Here is a 7,500-nt window from a genome sequence, read left to right as displayed (position 1 = left end):
TCCTCCTTCTTCTCAGCAAACCTTCCCCACACTCAGTCCTGCCGCCTCCGACCCCACAGCCAAACAGCAGCTGAGAATGGCCGGCTCCAGCCACAAGCCCCTTTGGCTACCGAATTCCCCTGGATGAAAGAGAAGAAATCGGCCAAGAAAAGCAGCCAAGGGTCGCCCCAGGCCCTGATCCCCCCGACTGACTCAACACAGGGGTCGCCGGCAGCAGGTCGGTATTTCAGCACTGGATTATACACAAAGCAAACAACCTTTTATTAGTTATTATTAAATACTCAATTACCATTCTGAAATGATATACTTACTGCCAATATTCTCCCCCATCATTACATTGTATAGATTGTATATCATCTTATTTCTATATATTTATATATATATATGTGCAACAGCTGCACTCTTAAAAATGTATTTCACTACAATATATTTCTATAAAAAGCAAAGATATATATATATATATATATATATATATATATATATATATATATATATATATATATATATATTAAAGTGGAAGTGATATATTTACTGGGAACATTGTCCCTAATCATGACATTGTATAGAATGTATAGAATCTTATTTGTGTATATAAATGTGCAACAGCTGCACTCTTAAAGGTGCAAATGTTGCTTTAAATTGAAATGTATTTAACTACAATATATTTTTATAGGAAAAAAAAAAAAAAAAAAAAATATATATATATATATATATATATATATATATATAACCCCAAGTGGAAATAATATAGTTACTAGGAACATTGTCCCCAATCATGGCATTGTATAGAATATATAGAATATGTGCAACAGCTGCTGGAAATGTATTTAACCACAATATAAATCAGTGACTATAGAAACCTGATACCAAGTTGCCAGCAGAGAGTTTGGAATGTTAACTCATCAGCTGCCAGAAGAAATCCACTGGCCACATGGCAGCCCTAGAGTTAACCCCCTGAGATAGGTGTTTGTTGCTGTGACAATTAATGGTTAATATAAGAACCTTGTTTTGGATCCTGACAGAAGCTCCTGGGCTACCAGAGAGCAGTGGTGGGTGCAGGAGGCTGAGGAGAACTTATAGTAACAGCCAACTGCTGGAGCTGGAGAAAGAATTCCACTTTAATAAGTATCTGTGCCGACCAGGAGGGTGGAGATAGCGGCTCTGTTGGATCTAACTGAGAGACAGCTCAAGGTTTGGTTCCAGAACCGAAGGATGAAGCACAAGAGACAAAACCAGCACAAAGACTCGAACCCAGAAGATGGGGAACCCCTGGAAGATGGAGATGACAGTCCAATTTATCACCAGGGATTGGATAGTAATGACTCTTTAAGGGAACAAGATCAGTGCCCCTCTGAGATCCAAAAAGATCCCACCACAGGCTTGAGCCAGCAGCTGCCTTCCAACAAGGGGTTAACCCCCAGCAGCCCCCTGTACCCACCGCCTACTCCTGACCCTCAAGCCAGAATAGAGGTGGGAAGTCTGGACAATGAATCCCAGGACCTGACTTTATTCTCTACTGACTCCTGCCTACACATTTCAGATGGGACCACTAGCCCTTTCAATAGCCCAGTCCACTTCTCACTGTTCTCAGAGGAACATATTGACTTTCTGACCAGCGCACTTTGTAGAAAAGATCTGCACAACTTCCATTTTTAACCAATATTTATTTCTTGCTTTATTTTTGCTTTATTTTTGCACAGTCTCATCTCGAATGAAAAGTGTCCTCTGTAGCGATTTTAATGCTAATAAAAACAATCTGGTTATTTCTATATTCGAATTGACGCCAAAGGAGCTCGTTTGCTTTGCCGGCTAATTAATTAGTCTCTTGGATCAGACGAACTGGATTCAATTCTTTATTTAAGTCTCAGGAATTCGAGAGGTACGTTTGGATTTGTTTTTAAAACAATGAAGATTTCAGGTTTCATGTTATTTATGGAAATAGCAATTGGAGAATTATTTATTCGACGTTATTTTCCATAGTTTCTTTCTAATAAAAATGTACGTTAAGATTTTGCCATGTTAATAAATCTTACATTTATTTACCCGACCTTTCCCTAAGTTGCAGCATCATTATTTCTTTTTAATTCGTTTTTATCTATTTATTTTTGATTGAATGTTTTCAACAAGTACAAACTTTGTATCTCCATATACTTCTCATAGAATAAAGGTCCAATTTTAATTCGTTTTTATTTATTTATTTTTTATTAAATGTTTTCAACAAGTACAAACTTTGCATCTCCATATACTTCTCATAGAATAAAGGTCCAACTTTAATTCGTTTTTATTTTTATTTTTTATTGAATGTTTTCAACAAGTACAAACTTTGTATCTCCATATACTTCTCATAGAATGAAGGTCCAATTTTAATTCGTTTTTATTTATTTATTAAATGTTTTCAACAAGTACAAACTTTGCATCTCCATGTACTTCTCATAGAATGAAGGTCCAATTTTAATTCGTTATGTATTTATTTATTTATTTTTGTACTGATAATTTGTATTAGTTTTCAACAATACAAACCTTACATTGGTATATAATGGTTTTAAGTTAATACATCAAAAATGTATTTATTTTTTTATTATTTTATGAATAGATAGTTACATCAATTACATAAATGTACAATAACAACAGAAAGTACATTCAAAACAAATGCAATAATTAATAAGGTAATTAATACAAGCATTCTAATATATTCATTTTTTAAAAAAACAAATAAATCAAATTTCTTGTACAAACTATAGTGAAATTGGATATTGTAGGACTATTGTGTATTTCTTTTTTTTATTGAACGTTTTCAACAAGGACATCCATTGTATCTCTATGTACTTGTCTAACAATAAAGGTCCAATTTTAATTCGTTTTTAAAGGAGGAATTTTACTCCCCGCTAATTACGATGTAAACATTTTCTATCAAAGCGTCGGCTTTCAGCCGTACAACGAATTTATTGATGTCACACATTTAAAAAAAATATATCGATTACCGGATTTACACTGGGATTCGTTTGCATTATCCTCTATTTTACCTTTTTTTTAAAAAAACAAATCGCTCTTTGCGACTGTGGTAAAATAGATATTCCCGTCATAGTTAATAATGTTGTGATCAATTAACTGTAATTGTTTGTAGGCATTGGGGGTCCTAGGAAATTTTAGACAATGCTGAATGCGACCTTATTGGTGGAGCTACAATTGGAGACGAAATACGGGTTTTTTTAATTGAAAATAATACAAATACGGTAGCAGTTTGTCTATATCTTAAATAAATATATATAGATATAAATTAATAAGTACATATATTAGCATATATATTTGTTATTATAAATCTAGGTTAATTCTCTGGAAATATACCTTGTAAATACTGGCTGCTGAATATGATTATTGCCAAATTCTAAGGTTTATTTGAAAGAAAAAGAGGCAGAGGGAGAAACTATTAGAAAGGGCCTCCAAAATGGCGCTGCAAGAAAAGGCCAGACAATACCCTTGCACTGCACACCCACCCACACACTCACACTCACACTTACACACACTCACACTCACACAGCACAAAACCTGCATCTGTCACAACAATCAGCAGCTAACAAAACATGACCTTTGTGTAGCATTAGTTATCTAAATAAGGGGATTGCATTGAGGTGCTGGCTACACTGTACAGAATATATATTGTATAATATATAGTGTATATATATTTATAGTATAATATATAGTGTGTATATATATATATATATATGTATATAGTGTGTAATATGTTACCCACTGAGCTTAAACATAAAGAAAGGAGGAGGAAATTAATGAATGAATGAGAGTATCTAAGCTTATAATCAAACCGGTTGGATCCAGTACTAGTACACACACAGTTAAATTTAACCCCACACTATCTGGGTAATATTTTAGGAATCCGTGCTTCCCATTCCCACAAACAGGCCCTGGACTGAGGACAGGCCAATGTTTTACTTGGAGTTCAGATTTTGTTGGGCCCAAGGTAACCCTAATGAAACAAGACTACCCCTGGGCTTGTCTTTATTTTAGTTAGAGCCTGCTACACCAGTCATTCAGAGTTTTATTTTATTAGAAAAAAGGACCTGGTGGATCAATGGTTCAGAGAAACAGAATTTTATAGGGGTATTTATAGGTGGGGTTCTAAGATTAGCCCAGTGAACTGGGTACTGGGATTTGGAGGCTGGTTCGGGTTACTGGACAGTGATTCCCTGAAGGCAGGGGGACATTTGCTCAGAGTTTTGGTGGGTTCCATGGCCTATTTACCAGCTGTAAATCAATAGACGTGGACAGGTCTGGACTGGGAGTCAAAATAGGCTCTTGCATTTCAAGTACAAAGAGGCCCAAACAGACCCCACATGGCCAATAAATAGTGACCTTCTATGGCATCTTCCTGCAGCCCTTCTGGCATTTGCCAAAACCCACAGATTGCCAGTCCGGCCTGGATGTGGAGTTGTGGCTATAGCAGGATAATCAGACATTTTTAGTTTAACCCTCCTTGAATATTCAACAAAAAAAGTTCAGTTTGGCCAGGACCTCTCTTAGCTCATGAAATAGGTACAAAAATAGGAAACTAGGTGTTAAATATTTCTGCCCTGGATCAAAGAATATCACAGAAATTACATATTCACCCCAAATCTTACCCCAAACTAAACTTCAAGTCGGGTTTTCTAGCGTATATAGGAAAGCATATGGTCATTCCCCTCAAATTCTCACCAACAAATAAATAGGTGGGGGAGGCTGAGCCAAGGCTGTCGATGCTGCTGAAGATTGGGGGAGGGTAAGGCATTAACTGTGGATCATGGAGATCCATTCTGAGCAACAGAAGGGCCAAGTTTTGGGTTCAGAACAGAATCTAGGCTCTACAAATGAGCACAAGTGGGTCAACATCTTGCACTGATGAGATCTAACAAAACACAAACAGTTTGAAAGTAAGTTTGGATTCATGGGTCTCAGTCTTAAGGCTGGATCTGAAGACATTTATGTCCACAGGGATGTCATTTGCACGTGTTGTCTTCTCCTATGATTACTTGGATGAGAGTTAAAAAGAATGACTTTTTGGTTCTGATGAAAAGCTATGTGTTTAGCATGAGACTAATGTCTTCTGGGTTCTAAATGGGTCCTCCTGCTATTCAGGGTTGGTCTCCATTTTTAACATTTGTTCTTACAGCACACAGTAGCAATAAATATGAGGTGTATAACTGATTCCAAATGAAGTCACACAGTTGACTTCCAACTTTTGGTTTTGAAATGGTTTCAAAACACTTTATAAAAAAAACAAGCTGTGGAATAGACAATGTTGCTAACCCGTCCAACCCAAAACATTTGCCTATTCCACTAACAGCATCTTCCAATCCATCCTGTGGTTTGGTGAACACCAATACAACACCCAGACGTGCTTCTGCCAATGGAAAGGAAAGCATCTCCCATGGATGGCAATTAGTCGCCCAAACTTAAAAAAAACCTTCACTACTTTCATTGGAGGCCCCAAGTCTAACAGAAGGTACTGTCCAGCAAGGGGCACCTCAGAGCAGTGATCCCCAACCAGTAGCTCGTAAGTAACATGTTGCTCTCCAACCCTTGAATGTTGCTCCCAGTGGCCTCAAAGCAGGTGCTTATTTTGGAATTCTAGGCTTGAAAGCAAGTTTTAATTGTATAAAAACTAAGTATAGTGCCAAGCAGAACCTCCTGTAGGCTGCCAGACCACAAAGGGGCTACCAAATAGCCAACCACAACCATTATTTGGCACCCAAGGAACTTTTTCATGCTCCCCAACTCTTTTTACATTTGAATGTGGCTCATGGGTAAAAAAAGGTTGAGGACCCCTGCCTTAGATAAAGGGGGCAACCAATCTGTCAAGCCCAAACCTGTGACAAAAGGGGCCACATTTCAGCCAGTCATGTATAGATGTAAATGTTATATGGTTGTGTTGGGCTCTCTTACTTCAAAGGCCCTCAAATAACATTTATTTCCAGTAGGAGGGTGGGTATGGTTATCCTCCGATTGTGCTCTTCTTACAATTGGTTTTTACATATAGATTTCAAGTTTCCATAGCTCTAGGTGCAGCCATATGTATGCATTGCCTGATATACCAATGGATTCATCTGATGGCTGTGCAGAGATGGCTGGGAGAAGGCATTGTGGGGTGTCATCACCTCGAATCCATGCTAAATCAGACCCTCCATTCTACAAAGGGTTCTTTATGAAATAAGAGGTTTTAGACTTATGACATCATACATAAAATAAACTTATTAATGGCATCACAGGTACAATATACTGGTGTGTATCTAGCGCCTGAGGACAATGTGGAAAAGGCAGAGAACATGAAGCCGAGTGACAGAAATGATCATTTTATGGAGGCCGGAGTTAAAGCAATGAGCCAGGACAGGTCATTGTTGAGTTATACAGATGTGCTGACAACTTTACTTACTGGTGACAGGCAGCACCAAATCCACAGGAGTAAAGTCTATTTCACATGGGCAAGAGCCAAAGGAGAATTCATTTGGGGGGAATGACACAGAAACAAGAAGTTTTGAGAGGTGGTGGGGGGTGAGAAGAGAAGTGGGGGGGGGAAGAGTCATAGAAACCCAACGAATCAATCAATCAATCCGAAATGGAACCAAGGAACTAAGCTCCAAGGTTTGAGGCTCGACCAGGGAATTGTCACCGATAATAGATGAAAAGTCAATGCTGGGATTCTGGAAGACAAAGCAAAAGGCATGAATGTTGGACGTGTTTCTGTACAGCCCGTCTGCCTATTGTTTGTGTTACATCTAAAGCAAAGCAGCAGCCCACCCTGACTATGGCCAAGGCAAGAACATCATTCCTAGTGTTATGTACAGGGGCCTATACACAACTGCTCCCCCCTGAGAGTGACGATGGTACTGCACGTGTGTCTCAGCTCAGCCTTGGCCCCTGGCAGTAAACAACTCATAACAGCCACGTATAATTGGTCACGTATAATTGGTCACGTATAATTGGTCACGTTTTTACTTAAAAACGAAGGCAGTAATATCATTGGGCAAATGTCATGAGCAAAAACAAAATAAGTGATACATCTGGAGTTCTATATAGCAGAATCTACTTTATAGGTAGGGCTGTAATCAAAATGTTGTTATCCGGAGAGGCAGGACAATATAAGATTCAGTACTCTACCTACAGAAATGTTCTATTGTCAGATCATCAGCCTGGAATAAACACACAAACTGAAGATTAACCCCATACTTCATATTAGCTGCCAACTAGGCCCCTCCAGGCCAGGTTGGTAGATTATTGGCCACCAGGCCTCCAGCTGCTTGCAGGACCAATATCTGGCTGCCAACTAGGCCCCTCCAGGCCAGATTTGTAGCTTTTTGACTGCCAGGCCTCCAACTGCCTGCAGGACCAATATTTGGCTGCCAACTAGGACACCAAGGCCAGGTTTCTAGCTTATTGGCCACCAGACCTCCAACTGCCTACAGCACTATCTGACTGCCAACTAGGCACTTCAGGCCAGGTTTCTAGCTTATT

At 38.7% G+C, this 7,500-nt stretch overlaps 1 pseudogene; it reads left to right on the top strand.

Annotated features, from left to right (window-relative positions):
• The window catches only part of LOC108700803, a 2,894-nt pseudogene extending 638 nt beyond the window's left edge, over positions 1-2,256 (top strand).
• Positions 2,257-7,500: the final 5,244 nt, after the last annotated feature.

Source organism: Xenopus laevis, chromosome 9_10L (genome assembly GCF_017654675.1).
Source record: "Xenopus laevis strain J_2021 chromosome 9_10L, Xenopus_laevis_v10.1, whole genome shotgun sequence".
In the NCBI taxonomy this organism is placed as follows: Eukaryota; Metazoa; Chordata; class Amphibia; order Anura; family Pipidae; genus Xenopus; species Xenopus laevis.
This window is presented reverse-complemented; position numbering and strand designations above follow the sequence as displayed.